The 19,848-nt window shown below is 40.7% G+C and overlaps 1 protein-coding gene and 2 pseudogenes across 2 annotated transcripts in view; 2 read left to right on the top strand and 1 right to left on the bottom strand.

Annotated features, from left to right (window-relative positions):
- Positions 1 to 19,812, bottom strand: part of LOC102752449 (inner centromere protein-like) — a 73,401-nt gene extending 53,589 nt beyond the window's left edge. Inside the window, exon 1 of one of the 2 annotated variants that reach the window (XM_015557471.1) lies at positions 19,491 to 19,812. The gene's annotated coding sequence lies outside the window, so the exon portion shown is untranslated. The remainder of the gene's footprint in view (positions 1 to 19,490) is intronic. The other variant, XM_015557470.1, reaches the window with a different exon arrangement.
- LOC102751870 lies at positions 2,616 to 3,669 on the top strand (annotated as a pseudogene).
- On the top strand, positions 18,990 to 19,446 carry LOC102768126 (annotated as a pseudogene).
- Positions 19,813 to 19,848: the final 36 nt, after the last annotated feature.

The raw sequence follows: 19,848 nt of genomic DNA, 5'->3' as shown, positions 1-19,848 counted from the left end.
AGAATGGCTACCATCAACAAATCAACAAATGACAAGTGCAGGCAAGGATGTGGAGAAAAGGGAACCCTACTGCACTGCTGGTGGGAATGCAGACTGGTTCAGCCACTATGGAAAACAGTATGAAGTTTCCTCAAAAAAAAAAAAATATGAGCCCTAGGCAAATGACCAGTTCAGTGGATAGAGCTTTAGCCTATGGACTGAAGGGTCCCAGGTTCAATTCCAGTCAAGGACACGTACCTGGGTTGCAGGCTCCATCTCTGGGCCTTGTGCAGGATGCAACCAATCAATATCTCTCTCTCTCCCCCTCCCATCCACTCTCTAAAAATAAATGGAAAAAATATTCTTGGGTGAGGATTAACAAAAGATTAAATAAATAAATAAATAAGCCTGGCACTTAGTAAACACTCAATAGATGTTAGCTCCATTATGATTAATTACTCTCCTATCCCCAGTGTGTGTCCCTCTGGGTATTGTATAACCCAGATTTGTTGATCTGAAGTGAACATTTCCAAAAACTAGTATCTTAGTTACATTCAAAAGATACAAGTCAGAGGGGATGGGGCTTGGGGAGCTGAGTGAAAAAGGTGAAGGGATTAGGCAAAGAAAGAAAAAAACTCAGACACACAACAGTATGGCGATTACTAGAGGGGAAGGGAGAGGGGAGGTAGAGCGGGTAAAGGGGGGATAAATGGTGATGGAAGGAGACTTGGAGTGGTGACTACACAATATAATACAGTGTACAGATAATGTTTTATGGAATTGTGCAGAGTATTTTTAAGACTGTGTTTGCCTTTATATTGAAGTGCAAATTTGCTACTATAAAATATGTCATTTTAGCGGACACCCAGTGCCATTGGTACAGAACAAGCCACAGGCACAGTGTGGCACATAGAACACTGTGCTAATTGCCATCAGGTGCCTCCTGCTTGCCCCTGACTGGGGATGGAGCCAGAAACGCAGGCATGTGCCCTTGACCAGGAATTGAACCAGCAATCTCTTGGTGCACGGGATGAAGTTCAACCATTATTTTAAAAGACCCTGGCCAGTGTTGCTCAGTTGGCTGGAGTGTAGCTCCATACACCAAAAGGTTGTTGGTTCAATTCCAAGTCAGGGCGCATAAGGGAGGCAAACCATCCATGTTTCTCTCTCACATCATCTTTCTCTCTCTCTCTGAAAAAGGTGAAGGGATTAGGCAAAGAAAGAAAAAAACTCAGACACACAACAGTATGGCGATTACTAGAGGGGAAGGGAGAGGGGAGGTAGAGCGGGTAAAGGGGGGATAAATGGTGATGGAAGGAGACTTGGAGTGGTGACTACACAATATAATATACAGATGATGTATTATATAATTGTACACCTGAAACCTATATAACTTTATTAACCAATGTCACCCTAATAAATTCAATATAAATTTTAAGAATAGTTTATTGATTTTTAGAGAGAGAGGAAGGGAGAGGGAAAAGGAGAAATAGTGATTTGAGAGCCTAACCTCAATCAGCTGCCTCCTGCTTGCCCCGTACTGGGGATGGAGCCAGAAACGCAAGCATGTGCCCTTGACGGGAAATTGAACCAGCAATCTCTTGGTGCACGGGATGAAGTTCAACCATTATTTTAAAAGACCCTGGCCAGTGTTGCTCAGTTGGCTGGAGTGTAGCTCCATACACCAAAAGGTGGTTGGTTCAATTCCAAGTCAGGGCGCATAAGGGAGGCAAACCATCCATGTTTCTCTCTCACATCATCTTTCTCTCTCTCTCTCCCCCTTCCCCTCTCTCAAATCAATAAAAAAAAATCCTCGGGTGAGAATTAAAAAATGTTTTAAAGAAAAGATTATATGAGAACTAGGCAGACTAAACTTTATAACTAGAAATACCGAATAAGAAGTTTCAATCCAATTCCTTTTCATTCTCTGCCTTCCAAACAATCTGGTTATTCAGAAATTCTTTTCATAACTTTCAATCTCCTGGAAATTGATGAACCATCTCATTCTCTAGAAAAAAAGAAAACATAATAATACAGAACACCAAAGCACACTAGATACAAGACACCTCAATTCCCATTTCACTAGAGTCCTATTACTCTAATAGAAATGCATGTAGGAAAAAATGTGGGATTTTCATGCATCCTAAGATTTAACACCATTTCTCTGCTCTAAAAGTAGGCAGCACCAAATACATTCTATTTTACATGAACTAATACAAAACTCTAGGTTTTTACAGTCTGTGCAAGTTGACAGCCATAGAGGTAAAATGACCCAGACTGTGAACTGATGTCAAAAGTTAATTATGAATTTGAGGGGGGGGGGGTTAATTATGTCAGTGTTGCTCAGTGGTTGGGCATCTGACCTATGAACCAGCAGGTCACGGTTCGATTCATGGTGAGGACACATGCCAGGGTTGCAGGCTTGATCCCCAGTGTGGGGCGTACAGGAGGCAGCCAATCAATGATTCTCTCTCATCATTGGTGTTTCTATCTCTCTCTCCCTCTCCCTTCCTCTCTGAAATAAATAAAAATATATAAAAATAAATAAAATAAAAGCTGTTGAGCAAAATATGATACTTCAAAAAAAATAAATTTGTAGAGGTCTTCGCCCAGGCTATGGCCCCGCTTCCGGAGATATGATGTGCCCACTAGTGCCCTCTAGGGGTTCCTCGGATGAGGACATATTGGATGACTCCTTGCTGGACCTGAGTGAAGAAGATGATGGCCATTTCAGCTTCACGGAGGAAGCGATAGAGAAGTACTTAAGGGATGATGATCTATCAGATGAGGATGAGGAAAATTCATTGGACAGCCTTGGCCAGTAGCTGAGACTCCTGGCCTCTTCATATTACCTCAGAGTCAGGGACCAACTCCTACGAAACCATTACACAGACCCTTTGCACTAGAAAAGAATCTTGTAAAATTAACAGTTGTTGCCCCATTTAATCCAACAGCTTGTGATGTTGTGCTTAATAAGGACAAGACTGATACATCCAAAGACATTGAAAAACCCTCTTCCCGTGGAGAAGGGATGAGAGAAGATGGTCTTAGCCCAAATCAGAGCAAACTTTGCACTAATTCTGAAGGGATCGTCCCAAGTAACTCTTCCTGGGATGGGCCCTCGCTCCCTTCGCCTTCAAGTAATAACTTTCAACAAACTGTCCCTGAAAAAAGTACGCCTGATAGTAAGAAACCTCCACCTGTAATCACTCAGATCTTGGACCATTCAGAGACTCCTCATTTAGGGTCATCCTGGAGAAATGGATCACATAAATCAAGTTGTGAAATGAAGTTTCCAGTTGTTACCAGTTCATCAAACGAAGATATTCTTGACAAGGATTCTGGGAAGCTGAAAGTTCCTGAGAGAATAGGCAAAGTCATTTCTGTTCTGCAAGCCAAAACTAGGACTAATGTTTCGACGTTTTCACAATCAGATCTAGAACGGAAGAAGCAAACTTGTGTCAGGAGTGTTTTTGCTCATATAAAAGACTCAGTGGATTCTAACCAAGGTGCCTGGTGGAACTGTGTTCTTGGATGGATCGAGTTCATCATATGCATAACCATCCGCATCTTTCAGACCTCACCATTCGAAACTATGCCCGGTTCCCACAGAAATCTCTGGAAAGATACAGTCTGACTCAGTGGGTTGACAGGAACGAGCGAAGCCACCAGCAGTTCCAGAGTCGCTAAGATGTCCAGTACAGCCCGTGTGTCTCACCCCATCAGCAGTGGAAGTCCCTGTCCAGAGCAGCATCTCATCTTCTGCTGTTTTGTGCTTGGCAGATTTTGAATTTTATTTTTCACAAGATTTTTATTTAAAGAATCTTTTGCCTTTTGGAAATGCCCACTGCCGACTTGAAATGTTTTGTATAATATCCTTCAGGCGTGCGTGTGTGCGTGCATGTGTTTAAGCAGTGTTATGATGATACAGTTTTTGTTGCTTTACAGCATAGCTAAAATTAATCATAGCTGGAATAACTAGCATTGCAACTGTCTAGTTCCCCATGGATAACCCAAGTTCTGAAGAGACAGTGTTTTGCTTAGGCCAAAATCTAGGACTCATGTTCCTACCTTCCTGCTCCAAAAGGGTTTAAGTCTGAATCTGTAATGGGAGCATCGCCTTTGCCAAATCATATGAGTGACAGGTTAACTATACAATGTGACAATCACATTTCCTCTTTGCTCAAATAATTCTGTTTTTCCAAAGCTTTAGCAGCTTAATTAAATCTGTTGGACTGGAGGAGGAGAGAACTGTTCTCTAGCCGTTAACATAATATTCTTCAAGGAGAAAAAAACAGCCAAAGAAAACTCATCATTAGGCATGCCCGCCTTAAAGAAGCTGGTGGGTAAAATCTGGAGTTTTAATATGTTTTTAGAGATATTATCTTATATTTGGTGTTGGCCTCTAAGTCTAGTATTTCATGTGGAACCGTAACTGTATTTTATGTTACATACATTTAACTGCCTACCTACCTTTCTTCATCCAGGATGACATTCTCACCACAAGGGGTATTGATAAAGCAGAGTAAAAATGTGTTTATGTAGTTTACTTAGAGGTAAAGAGCCAGAAATAACCTGCAATTTTGCATCTAATGCAGGCCCTGCTTTGAGTTTTTGTCAGGATCAGTTATGAAACAAGTTTGGTGCCTCCTCTTTATCATGGTTCTTCCCTTGTAGCAGTTGTGTTTAATGTCATTAAACAAAAATATGGATGCATTAATATTTTTGTTTCGCCCTAGCTGGTTTCGCTCAGTGGATAGAGCGTTGACCTGCAGACTGAAGGGTCCAGGGTGTTATTCGAGTCAAGGGCACGTGCCAGGTTTGCGGGCCCAATCCCCAGCGAGGGGTGTGCCGGAGGCAGCCCATCAGTGATGCTCATCATTGATGTTTCTAACTCTCTCTCCCTCTCCCTTCCTCTCTGAAATCAATAAAAAATGTTTTTTAAAAGATTTTAAAATATCAGTTTCCTCTTCTACAAAATGAGCATAGTATCTGACCTCTCTCAGAGATTATCATGTGTGGGGAGGAAGAAACTTCCCTGCACACGCCTAGGTTTTTTTCAGTCGGTCTAATATTTAAATAGACATGAGACAGATTAATGAGAAAAGAAACTGAATATATACATATGCATGGGAACACCACATACAGAGACCCTACACAAGAGGTTCAAAGACAGAAAAGGAGCTGTAACTGGTTTGGCTCAGTGGATAGAGCGTCGGCCTGCGGACTGAAAGGTCCCAGGTTCAATTCCGGTCAAGGGCATGTACCTTGGTTGCGGGCACATCCCCAGTAGGAGGTGTGCAGGAGGCAGCTGATTGATGCTTCTCTCTCATTGATGTTTCTAACTCTCTCTCTCCCTTCCTCTCTGTAAAAAATCAATAAAATACATTCTTTTTAAAAAAAGACAGAAAAGGAAAATGTGGTGTATTTGACATTCCCAGCTAAGAGATGAAGGTGGGCCTCAGAAGGGAGAAGGTCATTGCAGGACAATAAGAAAAGCAGACGTTCAGTAATTAGACAGTTTGCCCTGCCCTATAGGTAGGTCATAAAAAATTATTTCTGGTGATAACTCTAATTATGGGCAGGGCCCCTGATTTAAATTCTTTAAGGGAGAACTAAACTGTTTCTTGTGAGCCTGCAGGGCTTGAACGCCTTCAGCTCAAAATAATTCACATGCCAAAGTAGCACATTTTGGGGAGGACTGTTCTGAAACTCTACACATGACAGTCAAATCGGATAATGACGGTTAAAAGTACTTGTTGATTACAAAGCATTTTATAAGTATGAGATATCCTGTCTTATTCCTTACTGCAAATCTAAGTAAATACCTGCAGCTTGAGGGTCAGAGCCAACTCATTAAGCTTTAGATAGCTAATGGCATATTTCTTTCTTTATATGTTAATGTAGGCTCACTCATAATGTGTTAAAATGTGTTGCTGAACATAAAAATATGCTAAATTAAAACTACACGGAGGCACACTATTTCTCAGCTATCAGACTGGCAAAAATCCAAAAGCCTAACAACAAACTGTTGGAGAAACTGTGTTAAAATAGCACTTTTATATATTTTTTGTGGAAGGGCCAAAGTGCATAACTCCTTTTTTCACCCTATCTAACAAAATTACATATGCTTTTACCCTTCAACCTAACAGTTCTACTCGCAGGAATATATCCGAAAGATACAATGGTAAAATTAAGAAAAGACAATATATACAAGGCATATTCATACTAGTAAGTAAGGAAGCTATCAAAAACTGCTGGGTTATTTTACTGCATACCTCAAATTAATTATCTCAAAATGAGATTTGAAATTTTTTTAAATATATTTTATTGATTTTACAGAGAGGAAGGGAGAGGGATAGAGAGTTGGAAACATCGATGGGAGAAAAACATTGATCAGCTGCCTCCTGTACACCTCCCACTGGGGATGTGCCTGCAACTAAGGTACATGCCCTTGACCGGAATTGAACCGGGGACCTCAGTCTGCAGGCCAACACTCTATCCACTGAGCCAAACCGGCTAGGGCGAGATTTGAATTTTTAATGAGTACCTTGTAAACGCTCTATCCACTGAGCCAAACCGGTTAGGACGAGATTTGAATTTTTAATGAGTACCTTGTAAGAGGTAATATCAAAATCATAAGATTAAGATTGATACGTGTTGTGAGTCATATCTAAATGTAGGTATAGCCTGGCTGGTGTGGCTCAATGGTTGTGTCGATCTATGAATCAGGAGGTCACGATTCAATTTCCCGTCAGGGCATACACCCGGGTAAATAAATAAACGTAGATATAAACAGAAATTTTACTTTCTGTTTTAATTTCAGGGGAACTACTATTTGGGAAAGCTATTGTGGTTAGGCCTCAGAAGGGAGAAGGTCCTAGTTTTCATTTAGGTATTCATTAAAACATTTATTTTTCTATTGTAACAAATGTGAAGTTTTTTATTGTTAATAAAGGAATCTGTCGCCCTGGCTGGTTTGGCTCAGTGGACAGAGAGTCGGCCTGCACTCTAGAAGGTCCGGGTTTGATTCTAGTCAAGGGCAAACGCCAGGGTTGCAGACTTGATCCCCGGTGGGGGCATGCAGGAGGCAGCTGATCGGTGATTCTCTCTTATTGTTGATGTTCCTATCTCTCTCTCCTCCTCCCTTCCTCTCTGAAATCAATAATAAAAAAAAAAAGAGAATCTGTCAACCATCAAAATAAAACCCACAAAACTACTAGGTGGTGTCAAGAAATTCAAGAGTCAGTTAGAGGGGATTCCCACTGCCAAAGATGGGACAATTTGAGCATCAAAAAGAAAACAATTGTCCCACCCGGTCTCCCACCCTGTCTCCCACCCTGTCCCCCTCCATGGCTCCCACCCTGTCCCCCTCCATGGCTCCCACCCTGTCCCCCTTCATGGCTCCCACCCTGGCTCCCTCCATGGCTCCCGCCCTGCCTCCCTCCTGCACTTGCCCCCAGGAGCTCTTCTCTCCTACAGCTAGAGGGACTCAGACTTCCCAAGTCAGATCAGGTCCCTCGCCTCTCAGAACCTTCCCGGGGCTCCATCTGACTCAAAGTGAAAGCCAGAGTCCCCACTGTGGCCTGTGCCCCTCTCACCTCATCGCCCCCATTCCCCACCTGGCTTGCTCCTCTCCAGCTACATGAACCTCCTTGCACCGGACACGTTCCCACCTCAGGACCTCGCACTGGCTGTTCCTCCTTTCCATCCGGCTCACTCCCTCACCAGCGGAGAATGGGTAAGTGATTGGGCACAGCACACGGTGGGATCATGCACCACCATGAGAACAGTCTAAAGCTACACACAGTAGCAGCAATGAGTCTTAAGCTGTGTCGAGTGGAAAAGGCCAGTCACTAAAGAGAATATATTTTCTGATTCTATTTATACAAAATTCAAGACAGGAAAAAGCAATCTGTGCAGCCGGAAGTCAGAATGATGGTGAATTTGAGGGTGGGCTGCCTCCTGCATGGCCCCTACTGGGGATCAAGCCTGAAATCCAGGCATGTGCCCTTGACCAGAATCGATCCCGGCACCCTCCAGTTCGCAGGCTGATGCTCTATCCACTAAGCCAAACTGGCTAGGGCTCATCTGGTAATTTTAATCAAGGTATATGATTATCAGATGAAAAAGATTTGACCAAAAATTTCACCCGTGGGTCAAGATTTCAAGCATTTTAAAAAATATATGATTTTTTTCAGAGAGGAAGGGAGAGGGGGAGGGAGAGATAGAAACATCAATTATGAGAGAGAATCATTGATTGGCTGCCTCCTGCATGCCCCTTACTGGGGATCGAGCCCACAACCTGGGCATGTGCCCTTGACTGGAATCGAACCTAGGACCCTTCAGTCCACAGGCCGATGCTCTATCCACTGAGAAAACCGGATAGGGCTAAATTTTTAAAACTCTAACCAATCACCTTTAGAGGAATTACCTAACCGACTTAGGCAACCAATCAATGTGTCTTTCTCACATCGATGTTTCTCTCTCTCTCTCTCTCTCTTTCCCCACCTTTCTCCCTCCATCCCTCCCCTCCCTCTGTCCCTCCCACATTCTCTAAAAATCAAAGGGAAAAATATCCTTGGGTGAGGGTTAACAACAACAAAAAAGGAATGACAGAACAGCAGCACTTTGCAACCCCTAGTGAAACAGCTGATCTAGGCAATGATTATCAAAAGTCACTAAGACTATTCGGTTAAAAGCTGACTGGGTATCATAAAAAACACTATATACAAATATCCCTTATGAATATGGATGTAAAATATCTTAACAAAATATTAGCAGATTGAATTCAGAAATATATTTAAAAAAGGTTATACATTATGATCAAGAATGTAAGGCTGGTTAAATATCCAAAAATCAAAGTAATACAGTATGACATATTAATAGAATAAAGGACAAAATCCACATCAATAGATATAGAATGAGCACTTGACAATACCTAATAATCATCCATGATAAAATCTCTCAACTAACTAATAGGAAATGTTCTCAATTTCATAAAGAATAAAAAACAAACCTACTGTTAACATCATACTTAATGCTGACTGACTACATTCCCCCTAAAACCAGGGACAAAGCAAGGATGTCTGCTCTGTTTTGTCTTCCACAAAAATGTTAGGATTCATGCAAATTCTGTGCAAAATGCTGTTGAGATTTTTAATGGAATTGTGTTAAATTTATAAATTACTTTAAGGAGACCTGGCTGGTTTGGCTCAGTGGATAGAGCATCGGCCTATAGACTGAAGGATCCTGGGTTCGGTTCCAGTCCAGGGCACATGCTAGGGCCGATTGGGGGGTTGGGGCAAAAATAAAAGAATGTAAGGCTGGTTAAATATCCAAAAATCAAAGTAATACAATATGACATATTAATAGAATAAAGGACAAAATCCACATCAGTAGATATAGAATAAGCACTTGACAATATCTAATAATCATCCATGATAAAATCTCTCAACTAATAGGAAATGTTCTCAATTTCATACAGAACAAATAAAAAAAAAAAACCTACAGTTAACATCATACTTAATGCTGAAAGACTGACTACATTCCCCCTAAAATCAGGAGCAAAGCAAGGATGTCTGCTCTGTTTTATCTTCCACAAAAATGTTAGGATTCATGCAAATTCTGCCAGTTTGGCTCAGTGGATAGAGCATCAGCCTATAGACTGAAGGGTCCCAGTTTTGATTCTGGTCAAGGGCACATGCCTGGGTGCGGGCTCGATGCCCAGTGGGGAGCATACAGGAGGCAACTGATCAGTGATGGGTCCTCAGTCATTGATGTTTCTATCTCTCCCTCGCTCCCTCTCCCTTCCTCTCTAAAACCAATAGAATATATATTTTAAAAAATTACTTTAAGAACCTCCATTTTTTGATACTGAGTTATTCCCTCCACTTAACATGTCTATAAGTTATCCATTGCTGCATAATATTACTTAGTGGTGTAAAGCAACACGTCTATTATCTCCGTTTCCGTGGGTCAGGTATTTGGGGATGGCCTCTCTAGGCTGCAGAGTATTGGCCAGGGCTGAGTTCTCATCTCAGGCTCCAGGCTGGGAAGGAGCCCCTCTGCGACATGAGTTTTGGCAGCATTCAATTCCTTGCAGTTTCTTGCTGGGAGCTGCCTTCAGTTCCTTGCCATGCGGCCCTCTCCTCACGGCAGCTCACAACATGGAATCAACAAGGGAGAGGCACCTTTGCCGTATTCTATTTGTTTGAAGCAAATCGTAAGTCCAGTCATACTCCAGAGGAGGGGATTACACAAGGGCATGAATATCACCCGGCAGGGATCGGGGGAGCCATCTGCGAATTTGCAGTATATGGTATACCTTTCCATTTAATAATTTTACCATAAAATTCTTACGCAGCCTGTGCAGCTCATATGTACTTCTCAGTTTCTAATGTTATCCCAATGCAACTTTAAAAAAATAAGCATAATTATTACTTCAGTATAGGAACACTATTAAATTATGGACAATGATCTTTTATCTAGTAGCCTTGTTAAACCCTCTTATTAGTCCCAACAATTTACCTATAGATTCACTTAGATTTTCCTCATAAATATCATTTGTAAACAATGACAATTTTCTTTCTTTTCTTATAATCCTTATGCCATTTATTTCTTTTTCTTGTCTTATTGGACAATAAAACCTCCAATAAGGCCCAGCCAGTGTGGTTCAGTGGTTGAGCATTGAACTATGAACCAGGGGGTCACAGTTCGATTGCCGGTCAGGGCACATGCATGGGTTCTAGTTTCGATCCCCCAGTGTGGGGCATGCAAGAGGCAGCCCATCAATGAATCTCTCACATCACTGATGTTTCTATCTCACTTTCCCTTTCTTTTCCTCTCTGAAATCAATAAAAATATATTTTAAAAAATAGATTTGTTTTAAGACAAAAAACCTCCAATAAAATATTTAATGGAAGTTTTGATACCAGACCTATTCCCTGATAAAGCCTGTATCAGGTTTATCAGAATGTTCCTTCTGTTGCTAAGAGCCTTGAAAATGAATAGTATTTAATTTTATCAAATACTTTTTCTGAAATGATCAGGAGGATCAAACAGATCTCCTCTCTTAACCTGTTCATGTGGCAAATTATGCCTATTTCTTCCCAACGTTAATCCATTCTAGCACCTTTGAGATATATATACTTTTGCATTTATGTCTTATAATTTACTTTTCTTATGCTGTCCTTATCAGGTTTTTGTTTTAAAGTTTATACTAAATTAATAAAAGAAGTTTCCCTTTTTTCTATTTCTTGGAACAAAGTACACAAGTTTGGGATTCTCTGTTCTTTGAAAGTTTCATAGCACTCCCACATAAAACCGGGTGTATTTTTTTCTGTGTAAATGTTTCTACTACAAAACTTCTAATCTCAGCAGGTTCTTAGGTATTTCCCACACTAGTCACTGCCCTCTCTTAGTCTCCAGCTTTCTACCTCACTTCCTCCCAATGTTCTTAGCATGTAATATTCTCCTACTGTCTTCAACCTTTTCATCTCTACTGGCTTCCCTCCTGAGCACATTAATTACTTTTAAAAGTCAAAAGAAAAACACACACATACATGCAAAACAAACAGAAGCTCTTCCTCTGAACTCTAGGTTCTTCTCTAGTTCTTGTTCTTTTAATTTTCCCCACGGTCAAGAGTAACACATTTGCTGGCTGTCTTGATCTCTATCCTCCCCCTTCACTTTTTATTGCATTTTAAATTATGTTAGAGTTGGGGAATCATTAGTGGGTTATACAAAAATATAACATAACCAGATTTGTATTTCTGAAAGACCACTTGTAGCTACACTTCAAAGTGAGTGAAACTGATAGGAGAGAGATCTAAATTGAGAAGTTTAACAGGGTAGTAACGATGGGAATGGGGAGAAGTAGATTAATTTGAGACCTATTAAAGGATGTGACGGATGAGGAAATGAAAAATTAAATGTGAATTTCCAGTTGAATAATGGATTTTGGTGATATTCGTTGAATAGAAAATACAAATTGAGAAATCTGACTACATAATGATAAAAAATACCTAATGGCAAAAACAACAAAAGGAAAACTAAAAGTCACATTATGAAGCAGGAGAGGGAACAAAATATGCAACTCATTTCACAAAAGGCTAATTTCCAAAACATATGAAGAGTTCCTACAAATCAATATCAAAACTCTAATAGCCAATATTTGAATACATACAAAATAAAGTATGATGGTTGTTAAATATGTAAAAAGATGCTCAACCGGTAACTCCATACTGTTCTCCACAGTGGCTGCTCATTCATAATTTTTTAAAAGTAAATAAAAACAACACTGAGACACCATTTTACACTTATTGGAATGGCAAACAAACAAAGTCACCTGAGGTGAGGGTGGAAAAACAAGTACTTTCTTACAAGGGTATGACCAATATGGTGGGCAATGTGGCAGCAGCTCTCTCTCTCTCTTTCTCTCTCTCTCTCTATACACACACACACACACACACACACACACACACACACACACACCTTTTTTATATTAATACTTCCACACAAGCCAGGAAATATGGTCACTCTAATTAAGACAAAAGATGGAAAACAATACAAATATTCACCAAGAGGAGACTTTTAAAATAATAATGATACATCCTGACAATGGAAGACCACATAACCATAGAAGGGAGCACATTATGTAGTGATTTGGAAGGTTCTCCAGATGTATAGTAAAAAGGTTTTAAAGAAAAAAAAATACAAAACAGTGCTTATAGTATGCTACCAATTGTGTAAAAGAGAAAATATATAATTGCTTAGTAGTGAATAAAATATATCTAGAAGGATATATAGAAAACCAATCACAGTGTTTGCCTCTGGGGAAGGAAAGTGGGTGTCTAGAAAACAGAAACAGGAGTTACTTCACTAAATGCCCTTTTTGTACCTTTTGAATTTTGAACCAGATGAATAAATACAATTGTAAAAGAAAATGGTCCTAGTAAAAGTTGGCTATTTGATCATTTTATGACCCATTTTTCCTCTCTTCTTGAGCTTGTATGCTGAGTAATGAAAATTCTGTTAAACACCGTGATCCTATAGAGTTCCTTGGTTTTTTAAAAATCTTTATTGTTGAAGTATTACATATGTCTCCTTTACTTCCCCATTGACCCATTCTAGTCCACTCCTCACCCCAGGCCTTCACCACACTATTTCTGTGTCCAGGAGTTATGCACATATGCATACAAGTTCTTTGGCTGATCTCTTCCCACCCCCGACCCTCCCCTTCCCTCTGACATTCGACAGTCTGTTCCATGCTTCTATGTCTCTAAATCTATTTTGCTCCTCAGTTTATTTTGTTCATTAGATTCCACATATGAGTGAGATCATGTGATACTTGTCTTTCTCTGACTGGCTTATTTCACTTAGCATAATACTCTCCAGGTCCCTCCATGCTGTCTCAAAGGGTAAGAGTTCCTTCTTTTTTTTACTGCTGCATAGTATTCCATGGTGTAAATATACCGCAGCTTTTTTATCCACTCATCTACTGATGGACACTAGGGTTGTTTCTAGGTCCTTAAATAGTTTTAGAATCATTTTAATTTTGCTACAGAGACATGAGAACTGTGCAAAACAAAACTAAGATATACTTTAGAAAAATCTGAAATCAAGTACCAGTATTGTAACTATCCCAGACAATTTATATGAAATATTACTTTTTTCCAATTTCTGTATTTAATAATTCTCACAAAACAGCAAGTAATCATTTCTTACATTATATATTTATTTGGCATCTTCTGTACTTTTTATTGTGATTTTTTACATCCAAATTAAAGTAAACTGTACTGGAATAATAAATGCAAGTAAATGAATAAATATACTTAACTCTGAAAATCTCTTACCTTAGTAGTAGTTACTATATAAATAACCTGATTAACTAAAATTACTTTATCCAAAAATTCCAATAACTTTTTTGTTGTTGTTAATCTTCACCAGAGGATATTTCTTCCCCCATTGATTTTTAGAAAGAGTGGAAGGGAGGAGGGAAGGGAAGAGAGAGAGAAGAGAGGACAAAGAAATATCAATGCGAGAGAGACACATCGATTGGTTGCCTCCCCAGCGGGCTCCCAGACCGGGCCAGGGATCAAACGTACAACCCAGATATGTGCCCCTGACTATGAATGGAACCCAAGACCCTTTGGTGTCCAGGCCGGCAGGCCGGCACTCTAACCACTAAGTCACGCTGGCCAGGGCTGTAACAACTTTTAGCAAAAGTGGATGATGTAAAAAAGCTTCAAATTACATAAGATCTTGAGAAATTATGGCTTGTGGAATGTAGATAAGTGTGGTTAAAAATTAATTTAGCTAGTCTTTTAGAGAATAATTTTGCTCACTATATGGTAATACAAGACTGGTATAACATCTTTAATATCCTTTAGGTTAAAAAAAAGTATTAAAATGCTATCAACCACAATCTGAAAGTTTATTCTTTTTGCTATTTCAAAATCTTTCAAATTAACGTTAGGCTTCAAAGAGTTTTTAAAAATATTTTTAGGGACTCTGGCAAAATCTACAAGCTCATATTATAATGATTCAGATTTGCTCTAATCTAGCCTCATGGCCATCAGAGAAACTAAATTATAGGAGACATTATTTGACAAAATAGAAAGTGTATTTTAGGCATTGTAAATCTAACCAGTGTGATGATATATTGTGATTTTTTCACATGTTCTTATTTATGCTTTTTCACTCCTAAAAATTGGGTTTTGCAATTGCTAAACCAGAGGAGTTTAGGAAAGCATACTGGAATACATCATAGAAACATTCAAATTTATATGAAATTTCATTTACTCCCTCAAGGTCCAACATCAAGTTTAAACATGTGCACCTGCACCATAGTGCTCTAGCCAGAATCTGAACCCTATTCAAATATATCTGCTTCCTAATGATGTCTTAGCAATTTTAAAATTTATTAATCTATTTGGTGGCCTTGATTAACATATTTAAATTTTAAACTCCAATGAATCCCTGAAAGCTCATAAACGCAAGCAACATAATGGCAGCATCACTTAGCTTCACAATTATTGAGGAAGAATGAGAAGTGAGAAAGAAGTTGTAAGTGTAATGACTCTTTCAAAAAACTTGGTGGTAGAAGGAATATAAATAAGAGTAAAAACATATCAATTATATCACAATTTTTTAAAGAAGAGCAATATTGATGGAAAACCTGAATTGCATGAAGCTGCTTAACTGAAGTATATTTTAACTTTGTAATCACACTCATACAAAGAGTCAAAATACTAGTATAGTGGTTAAGACGGTAGAGACTTCAGCATATTTAAAGGCTGAAGGATGGAGTCATTACAGAGGAAGCTGAAAAATAGAGCCAAGTAAGTGGAGAGATTAACCTGAGAGTGAAGACACGCTTCCTCGTCAATAGTACTAGGAGATGCAGGGGCTATAAATGTGACAGCAGGAAATTGAGGGCTTCTTTGTGAAGCAGTGGGGTGGTGAGCTTAGGTGAAGCAGAGAAGCTTTGGAAGGTTGACTATGGAGCTGCCTTTAGATGTAGCTGAATATTCTTATCATAGTGTTGAAAACTCTTCATAATGCAGACCCCACCTACATCCTCATCTTCACTGGTTCACATTCTCACACCCAACCAAACTTTCATTCCAACCACACGGATCCAGAGTCCCTCGGATCTTTCTATGATGCTGTTAGTTCTTGCAGAGACCTCTGTCTGGAACACTTTTATCCTCATCCCCATGCAAGCATCTCTCATCCTTTCAGAATTGGTTCCCGTCACCCAACATTCCTTTAGGCCCCTCCCCCTTTTCCTCAGCTGCCCTTTACCCTGAGCCTGGTTAGGTGTCTTCCTCTGAATATGTCTTCATTTTAGCATTTTTATGATAAATTTTATTTTAATTACTTATTTATTATTTTTGTTAATCCTCACCTGAGAATATTTTCCCATTAATTTTTAGAGAGAGTGGAAGAGAGGGGGAGAGGGAAACATTGATGTGAAAGAGACACATTGATTGGCTGCCTCCCACAAGCACCCCAACCAGGGGTACGTGCCCTTGACCAGAATCAAACCTGAGACACTTCAGTCCTCAGGCCAATGCTCTATCCACTCAGCCAAACTGGCTAGGATTTTTTTTTTTAAAGTTTAGTTTAGAAAGAAAGAGAGAGGTTGATTCTTATATGTGCCCAGACTGGGGATCGAACCCACAATCTTGGCATATCGGGAAAATACTCTAACCAACTGAGCTACCTGGCCAGGGCTCATTAGGAATTTTAAACACTGACTTTCTCATTTCTTCCAATAGTCAGAAACTGTTTTTTATTTTGTTGTTTTATTTTCTTAAAATACGTTTTTTATTGATTTTAAAGAGAGAGGAAGGGAGAGGGAGAAAGAGATAGAAACATCAATGGGAGATCGGCTGCCTTCCATATGCCCCAGGGGGGTGGAGCCTGCAACCTGGGCATGTGCCCTGATCAGGAATTGAACTCGTGACCTTTTGGTTCATGGGTCGATGCTCAACCACTGAGCCACCCTGGCTGGGCAGTCAGAAACTGTTCTTTTAATTTCTGGGCCTGGCACAATGAAAAATATCCACTGAATGAATGGCAGATGACTATGTTAGAGTTCTCAGTACTTATATTTTACCCAGAAAAACAGATTATCTTTACAAATGGAGAAACTAAGACAGGAAGGAGTATACCAATAGTAACGTTAGCAGAACAAAAATTAACGAAAAAAATAACTTAGGTGAAATAATCCTTCACCTGTAGTAATTGAACAAATGAACCTCTGATACAGTGGTTCTCAACCTGGGCTGCACATTAATCACCTGGGAATCTTTTTAAAATCCTGATTTCTGGGCCTCATCCTCCGGAAGCTCTGTTTCTTTGTTACTAATGTTGTGGCCCCACCCCATAACTAAGAAACAGAATTTCCGGAGGATGAGGCCCAGGAATCAGGATTTTAAAAAGATTTCCAGGTGATCCTAATGTGCAGCCAAGTTGAGAACCACTGCTCAAATAAATCGTAACAAGTAAATATTCTCTGAACACAAACATCAAGTTCCCAATTTTGTACCACAGAGGGTTTAGCTTTTCTGATTTAAGAATTCAAAAGCAGCCCTAACCGGTTTGGCTCAGTGGATAGAGAGAGCGTCAGCCTGCGGACTCAAAGGTCCCAGGTTCAATTCTGGTCAAGGGCATGTACCTTGATTGCAGGCACATCCTCAGTAGCGGGTGTGCAGGAGGCAGCTGATCGATGCTTCTCTCTCATCGATGTTTCTAACTATCCCTCTCCCCTCCTCTCTGTAAAAAATCAATAAAATATATATATTTTAAAAAACCTATTAGAGGTACATGCAAGAGTTTTCTTTCACTTATAAAAAGCCTCATTTATAGCTGGCCATGTCATAATTGGCTAACACTTTTGCACAGATTTAACTAGGTGGGTCCTTTTCCATCAGAAACCAAAAAAGGACCTAACGCTGCCCAGGTTAACCCCCCTGGGATGACAAACTTGTTCTTCTTGAATGTCTTCTACTTCACACTACGCTTTGGGCCTCCCAAGGCACTGGTTCATGTTCCATCCTCACGCAGAGGCAGCAATATTGTAGTAAAAGAAGAATGAGTCCAAAGGCCAAAGTTCAACTGGGGGCTAGCTCTCTATGCAAACAGCCTCCCCTTCTATGGGGAAGGTTTGCTTCACTGCCCAGCCAATTCCTGTTATTGGGGAGAACTGGAGAGAAAAAGAGTGAGGAACTAATTACTGATTGTAATTAAGGCTAATTCAAAAAAGCGGGAGTAGGAAAGAAAAGGAAGCAAATAACTTCTGGTTAATGTTTAGAAATCCCCTAAGATATGGTATCTTTCTCTTGACAGTTCAAAAAGCTTCAGAGAAATAACATTCTTATGAAACAAGGATAAGATTAGCTTGTTACCTTTGGAAAAACTAGTGCTGGCTTGGGTTTATACAAAGTTTTAGGACCCAGAGCTTCCTTAAATTACTTAATGGGGAAAACCATGCATGAACCAGCCCAGGGCAAGCTGGAGTTCCTGAATTAGAGTCATGCCCATCGGAGAACAGATAGGAAATGACTACAGGAGAAAAAAACAAACACACACAAACAAAGAAAGGTCACTTCATATGGTTTCAAACCAAATAAACCCCCAACCCTAACCAAGGCAAAGGAGAACTGCCTTTTCCACAGAATACGCCAGCGTGTGGCTTTGATGTTTATTTCCCCATGGTTACCCTTGATGCTCATTTTAATCCCAAAATGAAAAGTGCTATTTTGTGACACAGCCAGCCTCTAGACAACGCTCGGCACTGTATCATAATGCTTCCACATAAAATGCTTCCTTTAGGGGATGAGGTCATTTCCTGGAATAATTCAATCTAACAGTTAATTTTGGTAAAAGCTGCATCATGAAGACAGCCTTGTCGTCAGAGACTTGGGTCTGATTCCTGCCCCTACTCATTAGCTGGGTTATTTATTCAAGCAAGTCATAATTTCTGGGTCTTCGTTTCCTCATCTTCAAAATACAACTAATAACTAGTTTGTAGGTCTCTGGTAAGAGCATGAGATAAATTATATAAAGGTGGGCACACTATACACACTGGGTAATAGCTCTTATTTACACGAGTTCCTACTAAATATAGATGCTGAGTTGGGCTTTGTGAAGATACAGGCGAATGTTCTTCCAGCTGCAAATGGTAAAATTCCTAAATGTGCTGAATTTTCAAAATTCTTTTTATGCATCACTTCTTTTTGGCCCCTGAGAAACACAGGGGCAAGCAATTGAAATAACTAAGGTTTTGGAAGTACCTTACGGTTTATAAAATGTTGAAGGGCCGCCCTAGTGGGCTTGGCTCAGTGGATAGAGAGTCAGCCTGCGGGCTGGAGGGTCCCAGATTCCATTCTGTCAAGGGCATGTACCTTGGTTATGGGCTTGATTCCCCAGTAGGGGGCGTGCAAGAGGCAGCCAATCAATGATTCTCAGCATTGACGCTTCTCCTCTTTCCACCATCGGTCGGCGGGGCCATCATGGAGCGCATGAATGTCCTGGCTGATGCTCGGAAGAGGATCAACAATGCCGAAAAGAGAGGCAAGAGCCAGGTTCTCATCAGGCCGTGCTCCAAAGTCACCGTCCGGTTTCTGACTGTGCTGATGAAGCATGGTTACATTGGCGAATTTGAAATTATTGATGACCACAGAGCTGGGAAAATTGTTGTGAACCTCACAGGCAGGTTGAACAAGTGTGGAGTAATCAGCCCCAGATTTGATGTGCAACTAAAAGAGCTAGAAAAATGGCAGAACAACTTGCGTCCGTCCCGTCCATTTGGTTTCATTGTACTGACAACCTCAGCGGGCATCATGGACCATGAAGAAGCAAGACGAAAACACACAGGAGGGAAAATCCTGGGATTCTTTTTCTAGGGGTGTGATATATATGTGGAAATAAAATGCCTCAAAGGACAAAAAAAAACAACCAAAAAACCCAAACTGACATAGATAAGAGAACCCAAGCACCTGAGCAAGCACCGCGGTGAGCTTTTCGCGGCCTCCTGGCCTCATTAAAGTGCCGCGGGGGCTGTTTCCGGTCGGGGTGCTCCCCGGGTTGGACTCCCCGCTCGCCGATACCACTTGGCGGAGATTAGCACTTGGCCTCCACGCCCGCACTGCGAGGGCCACTGTGGGCCATTTCTGGCCTCCGAACGTCGAGGGCCACTAAGTGTAGAGAGGCGCCCCTCTGCTCTTCCTCTGCGAACCCCATCCTCCAGGGCCGCCGTGTCCTCGCGGCGAGCAGAGCTCACACGCTTTTCCCGCCCTCGGCGTCCGCAGGCCCCGCCTGCGACCTCGGGGGTCGCCGCGCGCTGGAGTCCGCAGG

This window comes from Myotis davidii, unplaced genomic scaffold, assembly GCF_000327345.1.
Source record: "Myotis davidii unplaced genomic scaffold, ASM32734v1 scaffold509, whole genome shotgun sequence".
Classification (NCBI taxonomy): Eukaryota; Metazoa; Chordata; class Mammalia; order Chiroptera; family Vespertilionidae; genus Myotis; species Myotis davidii.
Note: the sequence above shows the minus strand (reverse complement) of the source record. Positions and strands in the feature narration are given on the sequence as shown.